The following is a 23892-nucleotide window of genomic DNA, read 5'->3' on the forward strand; positions in this document are numbered from 1 at the left end:
GCTGGGGTCAGGGCACGTGCGGACGCACGGGTCAGTGTCAGCGTACGCATCAGGATTCGGGCACGGCGGAGGGTAAGGTGTAGGGCTGCTGGTGGGTTTCCGTTCCGGGCTAGGGTTCGGGTTAGGGCACGGCAAGGTTTAGGGCACAGGTGAGGGCACGGACACGGGCTGGGGTCAGGGCACGTGCGGACGCACGGGTCGGTGTCAGCGTACGCATCAGGATTCGGGCACAGCGGAGGGTAAGGTGTAGGGCTGCTGGTGGGTTTCCCTTCCGGGCTAGGGTTCAGGTTAGGGAACGGCAAGGTTTAGGGCACAGGTGAGGGCACGGACCCGGGCTGGGGTCAGGGCACGTGCGGACGCATGGGTCGGTGTCAGCGTACGCATCAGGATTCGGGCACGGCGGAGGGTAAGGTGTAGCGCTGCTGGTGGGTTTCCGTTCCGGGCTAGGGTTCGGGTTAGGGAACGCAAGGTTTAGGGCACAGGTGAGGGTACGGACACGGGCTGGGGTCAGGGCACGTGCGGACGCACGGGTCAGTGTCAGCGTACGCATCAGGATTAGGGCACGGCGGAGGGTAAGGTGTAGGGCTGCCAGTGGGTTTCCGTTTCGGGCTAGGGTTCGGGTTAGGGAACGGCAAGGTTTAGGGCACAGTTGAGGGCACGGACACGGACTGGGGACAGGGCACGTGCGGACGCACGGGTCAGTGTTAGCGTACGCATCAGGATTAGGGCACGGTGGAGGGTAAGGTGTAGGGCTGCTGGTGGGTTTCAGTTCCGGGCTAGGGTTCGGGTTAAGGAACGGCAAGATTTAGGGCACAGGTGAGGGCACGGACACGGGCTGGGGTCAGGGCACGTGCGGACGCACGGGTCAGTGTCAGCGTACGCATCAGGATTCGGGCACGGCGGAGGGTATGGTGTAGGGCTGCTGGTGGGTTTCCTTTCCGGTCTAGGGTTCGGGTTAGGGCACGGCAAGTTTTAGGGCACAGGTGAAGGCACGGACACGGGCTGGGGTTAGGGCACGTGCGGACGCACGGGTCAGTGTCAGCGTACGCATCAGGATTCGGGCACGGCGGAGGGTAAGGTGTAGGGCTGCTGGTGGGTTTCCGTTCTGGTCTAGGGTTCGGGTTAGGGCACGGCAAGGTTTAGGGCACAGGTGAGGGCACGGATACGGGCTGGGGTCAGGGCACGTGCGGACGCACGGGTCAGTGTCAGCGTACGCATCAGGATTCGGGCACGGCGGAGGGTAAGGTGTAGGGCTGCTGGTGGGTTTCCGTTCCGGGCTAGGGTTCGGGTTAGGGCACGGCAAGGTTTAGGGCACAGGTGAGGGCACGGACACGGGCTGGGGTCAGGGCACGTGCGGACGCACGGGTCGGTGTCAGCGTACGCATCAGGATTCGGGCACAGCGGAGGGTAAGGTGTAGGGCTGCTGGTGGGTTTCCGTTCCGGGCTAGGGTTCAGGTTAGGGAACGGCAAGGTTTAGGGCACAGGTGAGGGCACGGACCCGGGCTGGGGTCAGGGCACGTGCGGACGCACGGGTCGGTGTCAGCGTACGCATCAGGATTCGGGCACGGCGGAGGGTAAGGTGTAGCGCTGCTGGTGGGTTTCCGTTCCGGGCTAGGGTTCGGGTTAGGGAACGCAAGGTTTAGGGCACAGGTGAGGGTACGGACACGGGCTGGGGTCAGGGCACGTGCGGACGCACGGGTCAGTGTCAGCGTACGCATCAGGATTAGGGCACGGCGGAGGGTAAGGTGTAGGGCTGCCAGTGGGTTTCCGTTCCGGGCTAGGGTTCGGGTTAGGGAACGGCAAGGTTTAGGGCACAGGTGAGGGTACGGACACGGTCTGGGGTCAGGGCACGTGCGGACGCACGGGTCAGTGTCAGCGTAGGCATCAGGAAAAGGGCACGGCGGAGGGTAAGGTGTAGGGCTGCCGGTGGGTTTCCGTTCCGGGCTAGGGTTCGGGTTAGGGAACGGCAAGGTTTAGGGCACAGGTGAGGGTACGGACACGGGCTGGGGTCAGGGCACGTGCGGACGCACGGGTCAGTGTCAGTGTACGCATCAGTATTAGGGCACGGTGGAGGGTAAGGTGTAGGGCTGCCGGTGGGTTTCCGTTCTGGGCTAGGGTTCGGGTTAGGGAACGGCAAGGTTTAGGGCACAGGTGAGGGTACGGACACGGGTTGGGGTCAGGGCACGTGCGGACGCACGGGTCAGTGTCAGCGTACGCATCAGGATTAGGGCACGGCGGAGGGGAAGGTGTAGGGATGCCGGTGGGTTTTCGTTCCGGGCTATGGTTTGGGTTAGGGAACGGCATGGTTTAGGGCACAGGTGAGGGTACGGACACGGGCTGGGGTTAGGGCTCGTGCGGACGCACGGGTCAGTGTCAGCGTACGAATCAGGGTTAGGGCACGGCGGAGGGTAAGGTGTAGGGCTGCCGGTGGGTTTCCGTTCCGGGCTAGGGTTTGGGTTAGGGAACGGCAAGGTTTAGGGCACAGGTGAGGGTACGGACACGGGCTGGGGTCAGGGCACGTGCCGACGCACGCGTCAGTGTCAGCGTACGCTTCAGGATTAGGGCACGGCGGAGGGTAAGGTGTAGGGCTGCCGGTGGGTTTCCGTTCCCGGCTAGGTTTCGGGTTAGGGAACGGCAAGGTTTAGGGCACAGGTGAGGGTACGGACACGGGCTGCGGTCAGGGCACGTGAGGACGCACGTGTCAGTGTCTGCGTACGCATCCAGATTAGGGCACGGCGGAGGGTAAGGTGTAGGGCTGCCGGTGGGTTTCCTTTCAGGGCTAGGGTTCTTGTTATGGAACGGCAAGGTTTAGGGCACAGGTGAGGGTACGGACACGGGCTGGGGTCAGGGCACGTGCGGACGCACTGGTCAGTGTCAGCGTACGCATCAGGATTAGGGCACGGCGGAGGGTAAGGTGTAGGGCTGCCGGTGGGTTTCTGTTAGGGGCTAGGGTTCGGGTTAGGGAACGGCAAGGTTTAGGGCACAGGTGAGGGTACGGACACGGGCTGGGGTCAGGGCATGTGCGGACGCACGGTTCAGTGTCAGTGTACGCATCAGGATTAGGGCACGGCAGAGGGTAAGGTGTAGGGCTGCCGGTGGGTTTCCGTTCCGGGCTAGGGTTCGGGTTAGGGAACGGCAAGGTTTAGGGCACAGGTGAGGGTACGGACACGGGCTGGGGTCAGGGCACGTGCGGACGCACGGGTCAGTGTCAGCGTACGCATCAGGATTAGGGCACGACGGAGGGTAAGGTGTAGGGCTGCCGGTGGGTTTCTGTTAGGGGCTAGGGTTCGGGTTAGGGAACGGCAAGGTTTAGGGCACAGGTGAGTGTACGGACACGGGCTGTGGTCAGGACACGTGCGGATGCACGGGTCAGTGTCAGCGTACGCATCAGCATTAGGGCACGGCGGAGGGTAAGGTGTAGGGCTGCCGGTGGGTTTCCGTTACGGTCTAGGGTTCGGGTTAGGGTACGGCAAGGTTTAGGGCACAGGTGAGGGTACGGACACGGGCTGGGGTCAGGGCACGTGCGGACGCACGGGTCAGTGTCAGCGTACGCATCAGCATTAGGGCACGGCGGAGGGTAAGGTGTAGGGCTGCCGGTGGGTTTCCGTTCCGGGCTAGGGTTCGGGTTAGGGAACGGCAAGGTTTAGGGCACAGGTGAGGGTACGGACACGGGTTGGGGTCAGGGCACGTGCGGACGCACGTGTCAGTGTCAGCGTACGCAACAGAATTAGGGCACGGCGGAGGGTAAGGTGTAGGGCTTCCGGTGGGTTTCCGTTCCGGCTAGGGTTTGGGTTATGGAACGGCAAGGTTTAGGGCACAGGTGAGGGTACGCACACGGGCTGGGGTCAGGGCACGTGCGGACGCACGGGTCAGTGTCAGTGTACGCATCAGGATTAGGGCACGGCGGAGGGTAAGGTGTAGGGCTGCCGGTGGGTTTCCGTTCCGGGCTAGGGTTCGGGTTAGGGAACGGCAAGGTTTAGGGCACAGGTGAGAGTACGGACACGGGCTGGGGTCAGGGCACGTGCGGACGCACGGGTCAGTGTCAGCGTACGCATCAGGATTAGGGCACGGCGGAGGGGAAGGTGTAGGGATGCCAGTGGGTTTTCGTTCCGGGCTAGGGTTTGGGTTAGGGAACGGCATGGTTTAGGGCACAGGTGAGGGTACGGACACGGGCTGGGGTTAGGGCACGTGCGGACGCACGGGTCAGTGTCAGCGTACGAATCAGGGTTAGGGCACGGCGGAGGGTAAGGTGTAGTGCTGCCGGTGGGTTTCCGTTCCGGGCTAGGGTTTGGGTTAGGGAACGGCAAGGTTTAGGGCACAGGTGAGGGTACGGACACGGGCTGGGGTCAGGGCACGTGCGGACGCACGGGTCAGTGTCAGCGTACGCTTCAGGATTAGGTCACCGCGGAGGGTAAGGTGTAGGGCTGCCGGTGGGTTTCTGTTCCGGGCTAGGGTTCGGTTTAGGGAACGGCAAGGTTTAGGGCACAGGTGAGGGTACGGACACGGGCTTGGGTCAGGGCACGTGCGGATGTACGTGTCAGTGTCAGCGTACGCATCAGGATTAGGGCCCGGCGGAGGGTAAGGTGTAGGGCTGCCGGTGGGTTTCCGTTCCCGGCTAGGTTTCGGGTTAGAGAACGGCAAGGTTTAGGGCACAGGTGAGGGTACGGACACGGGCTGCGGTCAGGGCACGTGCGGACGCACGTGTCAGTGTCTGCGTACGCATCCAGATTAGGGCAAGGCGGAGGGTAAGGTGTAGGGTTGCTGGTGGTTTTCCGTTCCGGGCTAGTGTTCGGGTTAGGGAACGGCAAGGTTTAGGGCACAGTTGAGGGTACGTACACGGGCTGGGGTCAGGGCACGTGAGGACGCACGGGTCAGTGTCAGCGTACGCATCAGGATTAGGGCACAACGGAGGGTAAGGTGTAGGGCTGCCGGTGGGTTTCCGTTCCGGGCTAGGGTTCGGGTTAGGGAACGGCAAGGTTTAGGGCACAGGTGAGGGTACGGATACGGGCTGGGGTCAGGGCACGTGCGGAATCAAGGGTCAGTGTCAGCGTACGCATCAGGATTAGGGCACCGCGGAGGGTAAGGTGTAGGGCTGCCGGTGGGTTTCCGTTCCGGGCTAGGGTTCGGGTTAGGGAACGGCAAGGTTTAGGGCACAGGTGAGGGTACGGACACCGGCTGGGGTCAGGGCACGTGCGGACGCACGGGTTAGTGTAAGCGTACGCATCAGGATTAGGGCACCGCGGAGGGTAAGGTGTAGGGCTGCCTGTGGGTTTCCGTTCCGGGCTAGGGTTCGGGTTAGGGAACGGCAAGGTTTAGGGCACAGGTGAGGGTACGGACACGGCCTGGGGTCAGGGCACGTGCGGGCACACGGGTCAGTGTCAGCGTACGCATCAGGGATAGGGCACGGCGGAGGGTAAGGTGTAGGGCTGCCGGTGGGTTTCCTTTCCGGGCTAGGGTTCGGGTTAGGGAACGGCAAGGTTTAGGGCACAGGTGAGGGTACGGACACGGGCTGGGGTCAGGGCACGTGCGGACGCACGGTTCAGTGTCAGCGTACGCATCAGGATTAGGGCACGGCGGAGGGTAAGGTTTAGGGCTGCCGGTGGTTTTCCGTTCAGGGCTAGGGTTCGGGTTAGGGAACGGCAAGGTTTAGGTCACAGCTGAGGGTACGGACACGGGCTGGGGTTAGGGCACGTGCGGACGCACGGGTCAGTGTCAGCGTACGCATCAGGGTTAGGGCACGGCGGAGGGTAAGGTGTAGGGCTGCCGGAGGTTTTCCGTTCTGGGCTAGGGAACGGCAAGGTTTAGGGCACAGGTGAGGGCACGGATACGGGCTGGGGTCAGGGCACGTGCGGACGCACGGGTCAGTGTCAGCGTACGCATCAGGATTCGGGCACGGCGGAGGGTAAGGTGTAGGGCTGCCGGTGGGTTTCCGTTCCGGGCTAGGGTTCGGGTTGGGGCACGGCAAGGTTTAGGGCACGGGTGAGGGCACGGACACGGGCTGGGGTCAGGGCACGTGCAGACGCACGGGTCGGTGTCAGCGTACGCATCAGGATTCGGGCACAGCGGAGGGTAAGGTGTAGGGCTGCTGGTGGGTTTCCGTTCCGGGCTAGGGTTCAGGTAAGGGAACGGCAAGGTTTAGGGCACAGGTGAGGGTACGGATACGGGCTGCGGTCAGGGCACGTGCGGACGCACGTGTCAGTGTCTGCGTACGCATCCAGATTAGGGCATGGCGGAGGGTAAGGTGTAGAGTTGCCGGTGGGTTTCCGTTCCGGGCTAGGGTTCGGGTTAGGGAATGGCAAGGTTTAGGGCACAGTTGAGGGTACGGACACGGGCTGGGGTCAGGGCACGTGAGGACGCATGGGTCAGTGTCAGCGTACGCATCAGGATTAGGGCACGACGGAGGGTAAGGTGTAGGGCTGCCGGTGGGTTTCCGTTCCGGGCTAGGGTTCGGGTTAGGGAACGGCAAGGTTTAGGGCACAGGTGAGGGTACGGATACGGGCTGGGGTCAGGGCACGTGCAGACTCAAGGGTCAGTGTCAGCGTACGCATCAGGATTAGGGCACGGCGGAGGGTAAGGTGTATGGCTGCCTGTGGGTTTCCGTTCCGGGCTAGGGTTCGGGTTAGGGAACGGCAAGGTTTAGGGCACAGGTGAGGGTACGGACACCGGCTGGGGTCAGGGCACGTGCGGACGCACGGGTCAGTGTCAGCGTACGCATCAGGATTAGGGCACGGTGGAGGATAAGGTGTAGGGCTGCCTGTGCGTTTCCGTTCCGGGCTAGGGTTCGGGTTAGGGAACGGCAAGGTTTAGGGCACAGGTGAGGGTACGGACACGGGCTGGGGTCAGGGCACTTCCGGACGCACGGGTCAGTGTCAGCGTACGCATCAGGGTTAGGGCACGATGGAGGGTAAGGTGTAGGCCTGCCGGTGGTTTTCCCTTCCGGGCTAGGGTTTGGGTTAGGGAACGGCAAGGTTTAGGGCACAGGTGAGGGTACGGACACGGGCTGGTGTCAGGGTACGTGCGGACGCACGGGTCAGTGTCAGCGTACGCCTCAGGATTAGGGTACGGCGGAGGGTAAGGTGTAGGGCTGCCGGTGGGTTTCCTTTCCGGTCTAGGGTTCGGGTAAGGGAACGGCAAGGTTTAGGGCACAGGTGAGGGTACGGACACGGGCTGGGGTCAGGGCACGTGCGGACGCATGGGTCAGTGTCAGCGTACGCATCAGGATTAGGGCACGGCGGAGGGTAAGGTGTAGGGCTGCCGGTGGGTTTCCGTTCCGGGCTAGGGTTCGGGTTAGGGAATGGCAAGGTTCAGGGAACAGGTGAGGGTACGGACACGGGCTGGGGTGAGGGCACGTGCGGACGCACGGTTCAGTGTCAGCGTACGCATCAGGATTAGGGCACGGCGGAGGGTAAGGTGTAGGGCTGCCGGTGGGTTTCCGTTCCAGGCTAGGGTTCGGGTTAGGGAACGGCAAGGCATAGGGCACAGGTGAGGGTACGGACACGGGCTGCGGTCAGGGTACGTGCGGACGCACGTGTCAGTGTCTGTGTACGCATCCGGATTAGGGCACGGTGGAGGGTAAGGTGTAGGGCTGCCGGTGGGTTTTCGTTCCGGGCTAGGGTTCGGGTTAGGGAATGGCAAGGTTTAGGGCACAGGTGAGGGTACGGACACGGGATGGGGTCAGGGCATGTGCGGACGCACGGGTCAGTGTCAGCGTACGCATCAGGATTCGGGCACGGCGGAGGGTAAGGTGTAGGGCTGCTGGTGGGTTTCCGTTCCAGGCTAGGGTTCGGGCTAGGTCACGGCAAGGTTTAGGGCATAGGTGAGGGAACGGACACGGGCTGGGGTCAGGGCATGTGCGGACGCACGGGTTAGTGTCAGCGTACGCATCAGTATTAGGGCATGGCGCAGGGTAAGGTGTAGGGCTCCTGGTGGGTTTCCGTTCCGGGCTAGGGTTCGGGTTAGGGCACGGCAAGGCTAAGGGCACAGGTGAGGGCACGGACCCGGGCTGGAGTCAGGGCACGTGCGGACGCACGGGTCAGTGTCAGCGTACGCATCAGGATTCGGGCACGGCGGAGGGGAAGGTGTAGGGCTGCTGGTGGGTTTCCGTTCCGGGCTATGGTTTGGGTTAGGGAACGGCATGGTTTAGGGCACAGGTGAGGGTACGGACACGGGCTGGGGTTAGGGCTCGTGCGGACGCACGAGTCAGTGTCAGCGTACGAATCAGGGTTAGGGCACGGCGGAGGGTAAGGTGTAGGGTTGCCGGTGGGTTTCCGTTCCGGGCTAGGGTTTGGGTTAGGGAACGGCAATGTTTAGGGCACAGGTGAGGGTACGGACACGGGCTGGGGTCAGGGCACGTGCGGACGCACGGGTCAGTGTCAGCGTACGCTTCAGGATTAGGGCACGGCGGAGGGTAAGGTGTAGGGCTGCCGGTGGGTTTCCGTTCCCGGCTAGGTTTCGGGTTAGGGAACGGCAAGGTTTAGGGCACAGGTGAGGGTACGGACACGGGCTGCGGTCAGGGCACGTGCGGACGCACATGTCAGTGTCTGCGTACGCATCCAGATTAGGGCACGGCGGAGGGTAAGGTGTAGGGCTGCCGGTGGGTTTCCTTTCAGGGCTAGGGTTCTTGTTATGGAACGGCAAGGTTTAGGGCACAGGTGAGGGTACGGACACGGGCTGGGGTCAGGGCACGTGCGGACGCACGGGTCAGTGTCAGCGTACGCATCAGGATTAGGGCACGGCGGAGGGTAAGGTGTAGGGCTGCCTGTGGGTTTCCGTTCCGGTCTAGGGTTCGGGTTAGGGAACGGCAAGGTTTAGGTCACAGCTGAGGGTACGGACACGGGCTGGGGTCAGGGCACATGCGGACGCACGGGTCAGTGTCAGCGTACGCATCAGGGATAGGGCACGGCGGAGGGTAAGGTGTAGGGCTGCCGGTGGGTTTCCTTTCCGGGCTAGGGTTCGGGTTAGGGAACGGCAAGGTTTAGGGCACAGGTGAGGGTACGGACACGGGCTGGGGTCAGGGCATGTGCGGACGCACGGTTCAGTGTCAGTGTACGCATCAGGATTAGGGCACGGCAGAGGGTAAGGTGTAGGGCTGCCGGTGGGTTTCCGTTCCGGGCTAGGGTTCGGGTTAGGGAACGGCAAGGTTTAGGGCACAGGTGAGGGTACGGACACGGGCTGGGGTCAGGGCACGTGCGGACGCACGGGTCAGTGTCAGCGTACGCATCAGGATTAGGGCACGACGGAGGGTAAGGTGTAGGGCTGCCGGTGGGTTTCTGTTAGGGGCTAGGGTTCGGGTTAGGGAACGGCAAGGTTTAGGGCACAGGTGAGTGTACGGACACGGGCTGTGGTCAGGACACGTGCGGATGCACGGGTCAGTGTCAGCGTACGCATCAGCATTAGGGCACGGCGGAGGGTAAGGTGTAGGGCTGCCGGTGGGTTTCCGTTACGGTCTAGGGTTCGGGTTAGGGTACGGCAAGGTTTAGGGCACAGGTGAGGGTACGGACACGGGCTGGGGTCAGGGCACGTGCGGACGCACGGGTCAGTGTCAGCGTACGCATCAGCATTAGGGCACGGCGGAGGGTAAGGTGTAGGGCTGCCGGTGGGTTTCCGTTCCGGGCTAGGGTTCGGGTTAGGGAACGGCAAGGTTTAGGGCACAGGTGAGGGTACGGACACGGGTTGGGGTCAGGGCACGTGCGGACGCACGTGTCAGTGTCAGCGTACGCAACAGAATTAGGGCACGGCGGAGGGTAAGGTGTAGGGCTTCCGGTGGGTTTCCGTTCCGGCTAGGGTTTGGGTTATGGAACGGCAAGGTTTAGGGCACAGGTGAGGGTACGGACACGGGCTGGGCTCAGGGCACGTGCGGACGCACGGGTCAGTGTCAGCGTACGCATCAGGATTAGGGCACGACGGAGGGTAAGGTGTAGGGCTGCTGGTGGGTTTCCGTTCCGGGCTAGGGTTCGGGTTAGGGAACGGCAAGGTTTAGGGCACAGGTGAGGGTACGGATACGGGCTGGGGTCAGGGCACGTGCGGACTCAAGGGTCAGTGTCAGCGTACGTATCAGGATTAGGGCACGGCGGAGGGTAAGGTGTAGGGCTGCCGGTGGGTTTCCGTTCCGGGCTAGGGTTCGGGTTAGGGAACGGCAAGGTTTAGGGCACAGGTGAGGGAACGGACACGGGCTGGGGTCAGGGCATGTGCGGACGCACGGGTTAGTGTCAGCGTACGCATCAGTATTAGGGCATGGCGCAGGGTAAGGTGTAGGGCTCCTGGTGGGTTTCCGTTCCGGGCTAGGGTTCGGGTTAGGGCACGGCAAGGCTAAGGGCACAGGTGAGGGCACGGACCCGGGCTGGAGTCAGGGCACGTGCGGACGCACGGGTCAGTGTCAGCGTACGCATCAGGATTCGGGCACGGCGGAGGGGAAGGTGTAGGGCTGCTGGTGGGTTTCCGTTCCGGGCTATGGTTTGGGTTAGGGAACGGCATGGTTTAGGGCACAGGTGAGGGTACGGACACGGGCTGGGGTTAGGGCTCGTGCGGACGCACGAGTCAGTGTCAGCGTACGAATCAGGGTTAGGGCACGGCGGAGGGTAAGGTGTAGGGCTGCCGGTGGGTTTCCGTTCCGGGCTAGGGTTTGGGTTAGGGAACGGCAAGGTTTAGGGCACAGGTGAGGGTACGGACACGGGGTGGGGTCAGGGCACGTGCGGACGCACGGGTCAGTGTCAGCGTACGCTTCAGGATTAGGGCACGGCGGAGGGTAAGGTGTAGGGCTGCCGGTGGGTTTCCGTTCCCGGCTAGGTTTCGGGTTAGGGAACGGCAAGGTTTAGGGCACAGGTGAGGGTACGGACACGGGCTGCGGTCAGGGCATGTGCGGACGCACGTGTCAGTGTCTGCGTACGCATCCAGATTAGGGCACGGCGGAGGGTAATGTGTAGGGCTGCCGGTGGGTTTCCTTTCAGGGCTAGGGTTCTTGTTATGGAACGGCAAGGTTTAGGGCACAGGTGAGGGTACGGACACGGGCTGGGGTCAGGGCACGTGCGGACGCACGGGTCAGTGTCAGCGTACGCATCAGGATTAGGGCACGGCGGAGGGTAAGGTGTAGGGCTGCCTGTGGGTTTCCGTTCCGGTCTAGGGTTCGGGTTAGGGAACGGAAGGTTTAGGTCACAGCTGAGGGTACGGACACGGGCTGGGGTCAGGGCACATGCGGACGCACGGGTCAGTGTCAGCGTACGCATCAGGGATAGGGCACGGCGGAGGGTAAGGTGTAGGGCTGCCGGTGGGTTTCCTTTCCGGGCTAGGGTTCGGGTTAGGGAACGGCAAGGTTTAGGGCACAGGTGAGGGTACGGACACGGGCTGGGGTCAGGGCATGTGCGGACGCACGGTTCAGTGTCAGTGTACGCATCAGGATTAGGGCACGGCAGAGGGTAAGGTGTAGGGCTGCCGGTGGGTTTCCGTTCCGGGCTAGGGTTCGGGTTAGGGAACGGCAAGGTTTAGGGCACAGGTGAGGTTACGGACACGGGCTGGGGTCAGGGCACGTGCGGACGCACGGGTCAGTGTCAGCGTACGCATCAGGATTAGGGCACGACGGAGGGTAAGGTGTAGGGCTGCCGGTGGGTTTCTGTTAGGGGCTAGGGTTCGGGTTAGGGAACGGCAAGGTTTAGGGCACAGGTGAGTGTACGGACACGGGCTGTGGTCAGGACACGTGCGGATGCACGGGTCAGTGTCAGCGTACGCATCAGCATTAGGGCACGGCGGAGGGTAAGGTGTAGGGCTGCCGGTGGGTTTCCGTTACGGTCTAGGGTTCAGGTTAGGGTACGGCAAGGTTTAGGGCACAGGTGAGGGTACGGACACGGGCTGGGGTCAGGGCACGTGCGGACGCACGGGTCAGTGTCAGCGTACGCATCAGCATTAGGGCACGGCGGAGGGTAAGGTGTAGGGCTGCCGGTGGGTTTCCGTTCCGGGCTAGGGTTCGGGTTAGGGAACGGCAAGGTTTAGGGCACAGGTGAGGGTACGGACACGGGTTGGGGTCAGGGCACGTGCGGACGCACGTGTCAGTGTCAGCGTACGCAACAGAATTAGGGCACGGCGGAGGGTAAGGTGTAGGGCTTCCGGTGGGTTTCCGTTCCGGCTAGGGTTTGGGTTATGGAACGGCAAGGTTTAGGGCACAGGTGAGGGTACGGACACGGGCTGGGGTCAGGGCACGTGCGGACGCACGGGTCAGTGTCAGCGTACGCATCAGGATTAGGGCACGACGGAGGGTAAGGTGTAGGGCTGCTGGTGGGTTTCCGTTCCGGGCTAGGGTTCGGGTTAGGGAACGGCAAGGTTTAGGGCACAGGTGAGGGTACGGATACGGGCTGGGGTCAGGGCACGTGCGGACTCAAGGGTCAGTGTCAGCGTACGTATCAGGATTAGGGCACGGCGGAGGGTAAGGTGTAGGGCTGCCGGTGGGTTTCCGTTCCGGGCTAGGGTTCGGGTTAGGGAACGGCAAGGTTTAGGGCACAGGTGAGGGTACGGACACGGCCTGGGGTCAGGGCACGTGCGGACGCACGGGTCAGTGTCAGCGTACGCATCAGGGTTAGGGCACGGCGGAGGGTACGGTGTAGGGCTGCCGGAGGTTTTCCGTTCTGGGCTAGGGAACAGCAAGGTTTAGGACACAAGTTAGGGCACGGATACGGGCTGGGGTCAGGGCACGTACGGACGCACGGGTCAGTGTCAGCGTACGCATCAGGATTCGGGCACGGCGGAGGGTAAGGTGTAGGGCTGCCGGTGGGTTTCCGTTCCGGGCTAGGGTTCGGGTTAGGGCACGGCAAGGTTTAGGGCACAGGTGAGGGCACGGACACGGGCTGGGGTCAGGGCACGTGCGGACGCACGGGTCGGTGTCAGCGTACGCATCAGGATTCGGGCACAGCGGAGGGTAAGGTGTAGTGCTGCTGGTGGGTTTCCGTTCCGGGCTAGGCTTCAGGTTAGGGAACGGCAAGGTTTAGGGCACAGGTGAGGGCACGGACACGGGCTGGGGTCAGGGCACGTGCGGACGCATGGGTCGGTGTCAGCGTACGCATCAGGATTCGGGCACGGCGGAGGGTAAGGTGTAGGGCTGCCGGTGGGTTTCCGTTCCAGGCTAGGGTTCGGGTTAGGGAACGGCAAGGCATAGGGCACAGGTGAGGGTACGGACACGGGCTGCGGTCAGGGTACGTGCGGACGCACGTGTCAGTGTCTGTGTACGCATCCGGATTAGGGCACGGTGGAGGGTAAGGTGTAGGGCTGCCGGTGGGTTTTCGTTCCGGGCTAGGGTTCGGGTTAGGGAATGGCAAGGTTTAGGGCACAGGTGAGGGTACGGACACGGGATGGGGTCAGGGCATGTGCGGACGCACGGGTCAGTGTCAGCGTACGCATCAGGATTCGGGCACGGCGGAGGGTAAGGTGTAGGGCTGCTGGTGGGTTTCCGTTCCAGGCTAGGGTTCGGGCTAGGTCACGGCAAGGTTTAGGGCACAGGTCAGGGAACGGACACGGGCTGGGGTCAGGGCATGTGCGGACGCACGGGTTAGTGTCAGCGTACGCATCAGTATTAGGGCATGGCGCAGGGTAAGGTGTAGGGCTCCTGGTGGGTTTCCGTTCCGGGCTAGGGTTCGGGTTAGGGCACGGCAAGGCTAAGGGCACAGGTGAGGGCACGGACCCGGGCTGGAGTCAGGGCACGTGCGGACGCACGGGTCAGTGTCAGCGTACGCATCAGGATTCGGGCACGGCGGAGGGGAAGGTGTAGGGCTGCTGGTGGGTTTCCGTTCCGGGCTATGGTTTGGGTTAGGGAACGGCATGGTTTAGGGCACAGGTGAGGGTACGGACACGGGCTGGGGTTAGGGCTCGTGCGGACGCACGGGTCAGTGTCAGCGTACGAATCAGGGTTAGGGCACGGCGGAGGGTAAGGTGTAGGGCTGCCGGTGGGTTTCCGTTCCGGGCTAGGGTTTGGGTTAGGGAACGGCAAGGTTTAGGGCACAGGTGAGGGTACGGACACGGGCTGGGGTCAGGGCACGTGCGGACGCACGGGTCAGTGTCAGCGTACGCTTCAGGATTAGGGCACGGCGGAGGGTAAGGTGTAGGGCTGCCGGTGGGTTTCCGTTCCCGGCTAGGTTTCGGGTTAGGGAACGGCAAGGTTTAGGGCACAGGTGAGGGTACGGACACGCGCTGCGGTCAGGGCACGTGCGGACGCACGTGTCAGTGTCTGCGTACGCATCCAGATTAGGGCACGGCGGAGGGTAAGGTGTAGGGCTGCCGGTGGGTTTCCTTTCAGGGCTAGGGTTCTTGTTATGGAACGGCAAGGTTTAGGGCACAGGTGAGTGTACGGACACGGGCTGGGGTCAGGGCACGTGCGGACGCACGGGTCAGTGTCAGCGTACGCATCAGGATTAGGGCACGGCGGAGGGTAAGGTGTAGGGCTGCCTGTGGGTTTCCATTCCGGTCTAGGGTTCGGGTTAGGGAACGGCAAGGTTTAGGTCACAGCTGAGGGTACGGACACGGGCTGGGGTCAGGGCACATGCGGACGCACGGGTCAGTGTCAGCGTACGCATCAGGGATAGGGCACGGCGGAGGGTAAGGTGTAGGGCTGCCGGTGGGTTTCCTTTCCGGGCTAGGGTTCGGGTTAGGGAACGGCAAGGTTTAGGGCACAGGTGAGGGTACGGACACGGGCTGGGGTCAGGGCATGTGCGGACGCACGGTTCAGTGTCAGTGTACGCATCAGGATTAGGGCACGGCAGAGGGTAAGGTGTAGGGCTGCCGGTGGGTTTCCGTTCCGGGCTAGGGTTCGGGTTAGGGAACGGCAAGGTTTAGGGCACAGGTGAGGGTACGGACACGGGCTGGGGTCAGGGCACGTGCGGACGCACGGGTCAGTGTCAGCGTACGCATCAGGATTAGGGCACGACGGAGGGTAAGGTGTAGGGCTGCCGGTGGGTTTCTGTTAGGGGCTAGGGTTCGGGTTAGGGAACGGCAAGGTTTAGGGCACAGGTGAGTGTACGGACACGGGCTGTGGTCAGGACACGTGCGGATGCACGGGTCAGTGTCAGCGTACGCATCAGCATTAGGGCACGGCGGAGGGTAAGGTGTAGGGCTGCCGGTGGGTTTCCGTTCCGGTCTAGGGTTCGGGTTAGGGTACGGCAAGGTTTAGGGCACAGGTGAGGGTACGGACACGGGCTGGGGTCAGGGCACGTGCGGACGCACGGGTCAGTGTCAGCGTACGCATCAGCATTAGGGCACGGCGGAGGGTAAGGTGTAGGGCTGCCGATGGGTTTCCGTTCTGGGCTAGGGTTCGGGTTAGGGAACGGCAAGGTTTAGGGCACAGGTGAGTGTACGGACACGGGTTGGGGTCAGGGCACGTGCGGACGCACGTGTCAGTGTCAGCGTACGCAACAGAATTAGGGCACGGCGGAGGGTAAGGTGTAGGGCTTCCGGTGGGTTTCCGTTCCGGCTAGGGTTTGGGTTATGGAACGGCAAGGTTTAGGGCACAGGTGAGGGTACGGACACGGGCTGGGGTCAGGGCACGTGCGGACGCACGGGTCAGTGTCAGCGTACGCATCAGGATTAGGGCACGACGGAGGGTAAGGTGTAGGGCTGCTGGTGGGTTTCCGTTCCGGGCTAGGGTTCGGGTTAGGGAACGGCAAGGTTTAGGGCACAGGTGAGGGTACGGATACGGGCTGGGGTCAGGGCACGTGCGGACTCAAGGGTCAGTGTCAGCGTACGTATCAGGATTAGGGCACGGCGGAGGGTAAGGTGTAGGGCTGCCGGTGGGTTTCCGTTCCGGGCTAGGGTTCGGGTTAGGGAACGGCAAGGTTTAGGGCACAGGTGAGGGTACGGACACGGCCTGGGGTCAGGGCACGTGCGGACGCACGGGTCAGTGTCAGCGTACGCATCAGGGTTAGGGCACGGCGGAGGGTACGGTGTAGGGCTGCCGGAGGTTTTCCGTTCTGGGCTAGGGAACAGCAAGGTTTAGGACACAAGTTAGGGCACGGATACGGGCTGGGGTCAGGGCACGTACGGACGCACGGGTCAGTGTCAGCGTACGCATCAGGATTCGGGCACGGCGGAGGGTAAGGTGTAGGGCTGCCGGTGGGTTTCCGTTCCGGGCTAGGGTTCGGGTTAGGGCACGGCAAGGTTTAGGGCACAGGTGAGGGCACGGACACGGGCTGGGGTCAGGGCACGTGCGGACGCACGGGTCGGTGTCAGCGTACGCATCAGGATTCGGGCACAGCGGAGGGTAAGGTGTAGTGCTGCTGGTGGGTTTCCGTTCCGGGCTAGGCTTCAGGTTAGGGAACGGCAAGGTTTAGGGCACAGGTGAGGGCACGGACACGGGCTGGGGTCAGGGCACGTGCGGACGCATGGGTCGGTGTCAGCGTACGCATCAGGATTCGGGCACGGCGGAGGGTAAGGTGTAGCGCTGCTGGTGGGTTTCAGTTCCGGGCTAGGGTTCGGGTTAGGGAACGGCAAGGTTTAGGGCACAGGTGAGGGTACGGACACGGGCTGGGGTCAGGGCACGTGCGGACGCACGGTTTAGTGTCAGTGTACGCATCAGGATTAGGGCACGGCAGAGGGTAAGGTGTAGGGCTGCCGGTGGGTTTCCGTTCCGGGCTAGGGTTCGGGTTAGGGAACGGAAAGGTTTAGGGCACAGGTGAGGGTACGGACACGGGCTGGGGTCAGGGCACGTGCTGACGCACGGGTCAGTGTCAGCGTACGCATCAGGATTAGGGCACGACGGAGGGTAAGGTGTAGGGCTGCCGGTGGGTTTCTGTTAGGGGCTAGGGTTCGGGTTAGGGAACGGCAAGGTTTAGGGCACAGGTGAGTGTACGGACACGGGCTGGGGTCAGGACACGTGCGGATGCACGGGTCAGTGTCAGCGTACGCATCAGCATTAGGGCATGGCGGAGGGTAAGGTGTAGGGCTGCCGGTGGGTTTCCGTTACGGTCTAGGGTTCGGGTTAGGGTACGGCAAGGTTTAGGGCACAGGTGAGGGTACGGACACGGGCTGGGGTCAGGGCACGTGCGGACGCACGTGTCAGTGTCAGCGTACGCATCAGAATTAGGGCACGGCGGAGGGTAAGGTGTAGGGCTGCCGGTGGGTTTCCGTTCCGGGCTAGGGTTCGGGTTAGGGAACGGCAAGGTTTAGGGCACAGGTGAGGGTACGGACACGGGTTGGGGTCAGGGCACGTGCGGACGCATGGGTCTGTGTCAGCGTACGCATCAGAGTTAAGGCACGGCGGAGGGTAAGGTGTAGGGCTGCCGGTGGGTTTCCGTTCCCGGCTAGGGTTCGGATTAGGGAACGGCAAGGTTTAGGGCACAGGTGAGGGTACGGACACGGGCTGGGCTCAGGGCACGTGCGGACGCACGGGTTATTGTCAGCGTACGACGCAGGATTAGGGCACGGCGGAGGGTAAGGTGTAGGGCTGCCGGTGGGTTTCCGTTCCGGGCTAGGGTTCGGGTTAGGGAAAGGCAAGGTTTAGGGCACAGGTGAGGGTATGGACACGGGGTGGGGTCAGGCACGTGCGGACGCACGGGTCAGTGTCAGCATACGCTTCAGGATTAGGGCACGGCGGAGGGTAAGGTGTTGGGCTGCCGGTGGGTTTCCGTTCCGGGCTAGGGTTTGGGTTAGGGAATGGCAAGGTTTAGAGCACAGCTGAGAGTATGGACACGGGCTGGCGTCAGGGCACGTGCGGACGCACTGGTCAGTGTCAGCGTACGCATCAGGGTTAGGGCACGGCGGAGGGTAAGGTGTAGGGCTGCCGGTGGGTTTCCTTTCCGGGCTAGGGTTCGGGTTAGGGAACGGCAAGATTTAGGGCACAGGTGAGGGTACAGACACGGGCTGGGGTCAGGGCACGTGCCGAAGCGCGGGTGAGTGTCAGCGTACGCATCAGGATTAGGGAACGGCGGAGGCTAAGGTGTAGGGCTGCCGGTGGGTTTCCTTTCCGGTCTAGGGTTCGGGTAAGGGAACGGCAAGGTTTAGGGCACAGGTGAGGGTATGGACACGGGCTGGGGTCAGGGCACGTGCGGACGCACGTGTCAGTGTCAGCGTACGCATCAGGATTAGGGCACGGCGGAGGGTAAGGTGTAGGGCTGCCGGTGAGTCTCCGTTCCGGGCTAGGGTTCGGGTTAGGGAATGGCAAGGTTCAGGGAACAGGTGAGGGTACGGACACGGGCTGGGGTGAGGGCACGTGCGGACGCACGGTTCAGTGTCAGCGTACGCATCAGGATTAGGGCACGGCGGAGGGTAAGGTGTAGGGCTGCCGGTGGGTTTCCGTTCCAGGCTAGGGTTCGGGTTAGGGAACGGCAAGGCATAGGGCACAGGTGAGGGTACGGACACGGGCTGCGGTCAGGGAACGTGCGGACGCCCGTGTCAGTGTCTGTGTACGCATCCGGATTAGGGCACGGTGGAGGGTAAGGTGTAGGGCTGCCGGTGGGTTTTCGTTCCGGGCTAGGGTTCGTGTTAGGGAATGGCAAGGTTTAGGGCACAGGTGAGGGTACGGACACGGGATGGGGTCAGGGCATGTGCGGACGCACGGGTCAGTGTCAGCGTACGCATCAGGATTCGGGCACGGCGGAGGGTAAGGTGTAGGGCTGCTGGTGGGTTTCCGTTCCAGGCTAGGGTTCGGGCTAGGTCACGGCAAGGTTTAGGGCACAGGTGAGGGAACGGACACGGGCTGGGGTCAGGGCATGTGCGGACGCACGGGTTAGTGTCAGCGTACGCATCAGTATTAGGGCATGGCGCAGGGTAAGGTGTAGGGCTCCTGGTGGGTTTCCGTTCCGGGCTAGGGTTCGGGTTAGGGCACGGCAAGGCTAAGGGCACAGGTGAGGGCACGGACCCGGGCTGGAGTCAGGGCACGTGCGGACGCACGGGTCAGTGTCAGCGTACGCATCAGGATTCGGGCACGGCGGAGGGTAAGGTGTAGGGCTGCTGGTGGGTTTCCGTTCTGGGCTAGGGTTCGGGTTAGGGAACGGCAAGGTTTAGGGCACAGGTGAGGGCACGGACACGGGCTTGGGTTAGGGCATGTGCGGACGCACGGGTCAGTGTCAGCGTACTCATCAGGATTCGGGCACGGCGGAGGGTAAGGTTTAGGAGTGCTGGTGGGTTTCCGTTCCTGGCTAGGGTTCGGATCAGGGAACGGCAAGGTTTAGGGCACAGGTGAGGGCACGGACACGGGCTGGGGTCAGGGCACGTACGGACGCACGGGTCAGTGTCAGCGTACGCATCTGGATTCGGGCACGGCGGAGGGTAAGGTGTAGGGCTGCTGGTGGGATTCCGTTCCTGGCTAGGGTTCGGGTTAGGGAACGGCAAGGTTTAGGGCACAGGTGAGGGCACGGACACGGGCTGGGGTCAGAACACGTGCGGACGCACGGGTCAGTGTCAGCGTACGCATCAGGGTTCAGGCACCGCGGAGGGTAAGGTGTAGGGGTGGTGGTGGGTTTCTGTTCCTGGCTAGGGTTCGGGTTAGGGAATGGCAAGGTTTAGGGCACAGGTGAGGGCACGGACGGCCTGGGGTCAGAGCACGTGCGGACGCACGGGTCAGTGTCAGCGTACGCATCAGGGTTCAGGCACCGCGGAGGGTAAGGTGTAGGGGTGCTGGTGGGTTTCCGTTTCGGGCTAGGGTTCGGGTTAGGGAACGGCAAGGTTTAGGGCACAGTTGAGGGCACGGACACGGGCTGGGGACAGGGCACGTGCGGACGCACGGGTCAGTGTTAGCGTACGCATCAGGATTAGGGCACGGTGGAGGGTAAGGTGTAGGGCTGCTGGTGGGTTTCAGTTCCGGGCTAGGGTTCGGGTTAAGGAATGGCAAGATTTAGGGCACAGGTGAGGGCACGGACACGGGCTGGGGTCAGGGCACGTGCGGACGCACGGGTCAGTGTCAGCGTACGCATCAGGATTCGGGCACGGCGGAGGGTATGGTGTAGGGCTGCTGGTGGGTTTCCTTTCCGGTCTAGGGTTCGGGTTAGGGCACGGCAAGGTTTAGGGCACAGGTGAAGGCACGGACACGGGCTGGGGTTAGGGCACGTGCGGACGCACGGGTCAGTGTCAGCGTACGCATCAGGATTCGGGCACGGCGGAGGGTAAGGTGTAGGGCTGCTGGTGGGTTTCCGTTCTGGTCTAGGGTTCGGGTTAGGGCACGGCAAGGTTTAGGGCACAGGTGAGGGCACGGATACGGGGTGGGGTCAGGGCACGTGCGGACGCACGGGTCAGTGTCAGCGTACGCATCAGGATTCGGGCACGGCGGAGGGTAAGGTGTAGAGCGCTGGTGGGTTTCCGTTCCGGGCTAGGGTTCGGGTTAGGGCACGGCAAGGTTTAGGGCACAGGTGAGGGCACGGACACGGGCTGGGGTCAGGGCACGTGCGGACGCACGGGTCGGTGTCAGCGTACGCATCAGGATTCGGGCACAGCGGAGGGTAAGGTGTAGGGCTGCTGGTGGGTTTCCGTTCCGGGCTAGGGTTCAGGTTAGGGAACGGCAAGGTTTAGGGCACAGGTGAGGGCACGGACACGGGCTGGGGTCAGGGCACGTGCGGACGCATGGGTCGGTGTCAGCGTACGCATCAGGATTCGGGCACGGCGGAGGGTAAGGTGTAGCGCTGCTGGTGGGTTTCCGTTCCGGGCTAGGGTTCGGGTTAGGGAACGCAAGGTTTAGGGCACAGGTGAGGGTACGGACACGGGCTGGGGTCAGGGCACGTGCGGACGCACGGGTCAGTGTCAGCGTACGCATCAGGATTAGGGCACGGCGGAGGGTAAGGTGTAGGGCTGCCAGTGGGTTTCCGTTCCGGGCTAGGGTTCGGGTTAGGGAACGGCAAGGTTTAGGGCACAGGTGAGGGTACGGACACGGTCTGGGGTCAGGGCACGTGCGGACGCACGGGTCAGTGTCAGCGTAGGCATCAGGAAAAGGGCACGGCGGAGGGTAAGGTGTAGGGCTGCCGGTGGGTTTCCGTTCCGGGCTAGGGTTCGGGTTAGGGAACGGCAAGGTTTAGGGCACAGGTGAGGGTACGGACACGGGCTGGGGTCAGGGCACGTGCGGACGCACGGGTCAGTGTCAGTGTACGCATCAGTATTAGGGCACGGTGGAGGGTAAGGTGTAGTGCTGCCGGTGGGTTTCCGTTCTGGGCTAGGGTTCGGGTTAGGGAACGGCAAGGTTTAGGGCACAGGTGAGGGTACGGACACGGGCTGGGGTCAGGGCACGTGCGGACGCACGGGTCAGTGTCAGCGTACGCATCAGGATTAGGGCACGGCGGAGGGGAAGGTGTAGGGATGCCGGTGGGTTTTCGTTCCGGGCTATGGTTTGGGTTAGGGAACGGCATGGTTTAGGGCACAGGTGAGGGTACGGACACGGCCTGGGGTTAAGGCTCGTGCGGACGCACGGGTCAGTGTCAGCGTACGAATCAGGGTTAGGGCACGGCGGAGGGTAAGGTGTAGGGCTGCCGGTGGGTTTCCGTTCCGGGCTAGGGTTTGGGTTAGGGAACGGCAAGGTTTAGGGCACAGGTGAGGGTACGGACACGGGCTGGGGTCAGGGCACGTGCGGACGCACGGGTCAGTGTCAGCGTACGCTTCAGGATTAGGGCACGGCGGAGGGTAAGGTGTAGGGCTGCCGGTGGGTTTCCGTTCCCGGCTAGGTTTCGGGTTAGGGAACGGCAAGGTTTAGGGCACAGGTGAGGGTACGGACACGGGCTGCGGTCAGGGCACGTGCGGACGCACGTGTCAGTGTCTGCGTACGCATCCAGATTAGGGCACGGCGGAGGGTAAGGTGTAGGGCTGCCGGTGGGTTTCCTTTCAGGGCTAGGGTTCTTGTTATGGAACGGCAAGGTTTAGGGCACAGGTGAGGGTACGGACACGGGCTGGGGTCAGGGCACGTGCGGACGCACGGTTCAGTGTCAGCGTACGCATCAGGATTAGGGCACGGCGGAGGGTAAGGTGTAGGGCTGCCGGTGGGTTTCTGTTAGGGGCTAGGGTTCGGGTTAGGGAACGGCAAGGTTTAGGGCACAGGTGAGGGTACGGACACGGGCTGGGGTCAGGGCATGTGCGGACGCACGGTTCAGTGTCAGTGTACGCATCAGGATTAGGGCACGGCAGAGGGTAAGGTGTAGGGCTGCCGGTGGGTTTCCGTCCCGGGCTAGGGTTCGGGTTAGGGAACGGCAAGGTTTAGGGCACAGGTGAGGGTACGGACACGGGCTGGGGTCAGGGCACATGCGGACGCACGGGTCAGTGTCAGCGTACGCATCAGGATTAGAGCACGACGGAGGGTAAGGTGTAGGGCTGCCGGTGGGTTTCTGTTAGGGGCTAGGGTTCGGGTTAGGGAACGGCAAGGTTTAGGGCACAGGTGAGTGTACGGACACGGGCTGTGGTCAGGACACGTGCGGATGCACGGGTCAGTGTCAGCGTACGCATCAGCATTAGGGCACGGCGGAGGGTAAGGTGTAGGGCTGCCGGTGGGTTTCCGTTACGGTCTAGGGTTCGGGTTAGGGTACGGCAAGGTTTAGGGCACAGGTGAGGGTACGGACACGGGCTGGGGTCAGGGCACGTGCGGACGCACGGGTCAGTGTCAGCGTACGCATCAGCATTAGGGCACGGCGGAGGGTAAGGTGTAGGGCTGCCGGTGGGTTTCCGTTCCGGGCTAGGGTTCGGGTTAGGGAACGGCAAGGTTTAGGGCACAGGTGAGGGTACGGACACGGGTTGGGGTCAGGGCACGTGCGGACGCACGTGTCAGTGTCAGCGTACGCAACAGAATTAGGGCACGGCGGAGGGTAAGGTGTAGGGCTTCCGGTGGGTTTCCGTTCCGGCTAGGGTTTGGGTTATGGAACGGCAAGGTTTAGGGCACAGGTGAGGGTACGGACACGGGCTGGGGTCAGGGCACGTGCGGACGCACGGGTCAGTGTCAGCGTACGCATCAGGATTAGGGCACGACGGAGGGTAAGGTGTAGGGCTGCTGGTGGGTTTCCGTTCCGGGCTAGGGTTCGGGTTAGGGAACGGCAAGGTTTAGGGCACAGGTGAGGGTACGGATACGGGCTGGGGTCAGGGCACGTGCGGACTCAAGGGTCAGTGTCAGCGTACGTATCAGGATTAGGGCACGGCGGAGGGTAAGTTGTAGGGCTGCCGGTGGGTTTCCGTTCCGGGCTACGGTTCGGGTTAGGGAACGGCAAGGTTTAGGGCACAGGTGAGGGTACGGACACGGCCTGGGGTCAGGGCACGTGCGGACGCACGGGTCAGTGTCAGCGTACGCATCAGGGTTAGGGCACGGCGGAGGGTACGGTGTAGGGCTGCCGGAGGTTTTCCGTTCTGGGCTAGGGAACAGCAAGGTTTAGGACACAAGTGAGGGCACAGATACGGGCTGGGGTCAGGGCACGTACGGACGCACGGGTCAGTGTCAGCGTACGCATCAGGATTCGGGCACGGCGGAGGGTAAGGTGTAGGGCTGCCGGTGGGTTTCCGTTCCGGGCTAGGGTTCGGGTTAGGGCACGGCAAGGTTTAGGGCACAGGTGAGGGCACGGACACGGGCTGGGGTCAGGGCACGTGCGGACGCACGGGTCGGTGTCAGCGTACGCATCAGGATTCGGGCACAGCGGAGGGTAAGGTGTAGTGCTGCTGGTGGGTTTCCGTTCCGGGCTAGGGTTCAGGTTAGGGAACGGCAAGGTTTAGGGCACAGGTGAGGGCACGGACACGGGCTGGGGTCAGGGCACGTGCGGACGCATGGGTCGGTGTCAGCGTACGCATCAGGATTCGGGCACGGCGGAGGGTAAGGTGTAGCGCTGCTGGTGGGTTTCAGTTCCGGGCTAGGGTTCGGGTTAGGGAACGGCAAGGTTTAGGGCACAGGTGAGGGTACGGACACGGGCTGGGGTCAGGGCACATGCGGACGCACGGGTCAGTGTCAGCGTACGCATCAGGGATAGGGCACGGCGGAGG

The sequence above is a fragment of the Hyperoodon ampullatus genome (assembly GCF_949752795.1).
Source record: "Hyperoodon ampullatus genome assembly, chromosome: 2".
In the NCBI taxonomy this organism is placed as follows: domain Eukaryota; kingdom Metazoa; phylum Chordata; class Mammalia; order Artiodactyla; family Ziphiidae; genus Hyperoodon; species Hyperoodon ampullatus.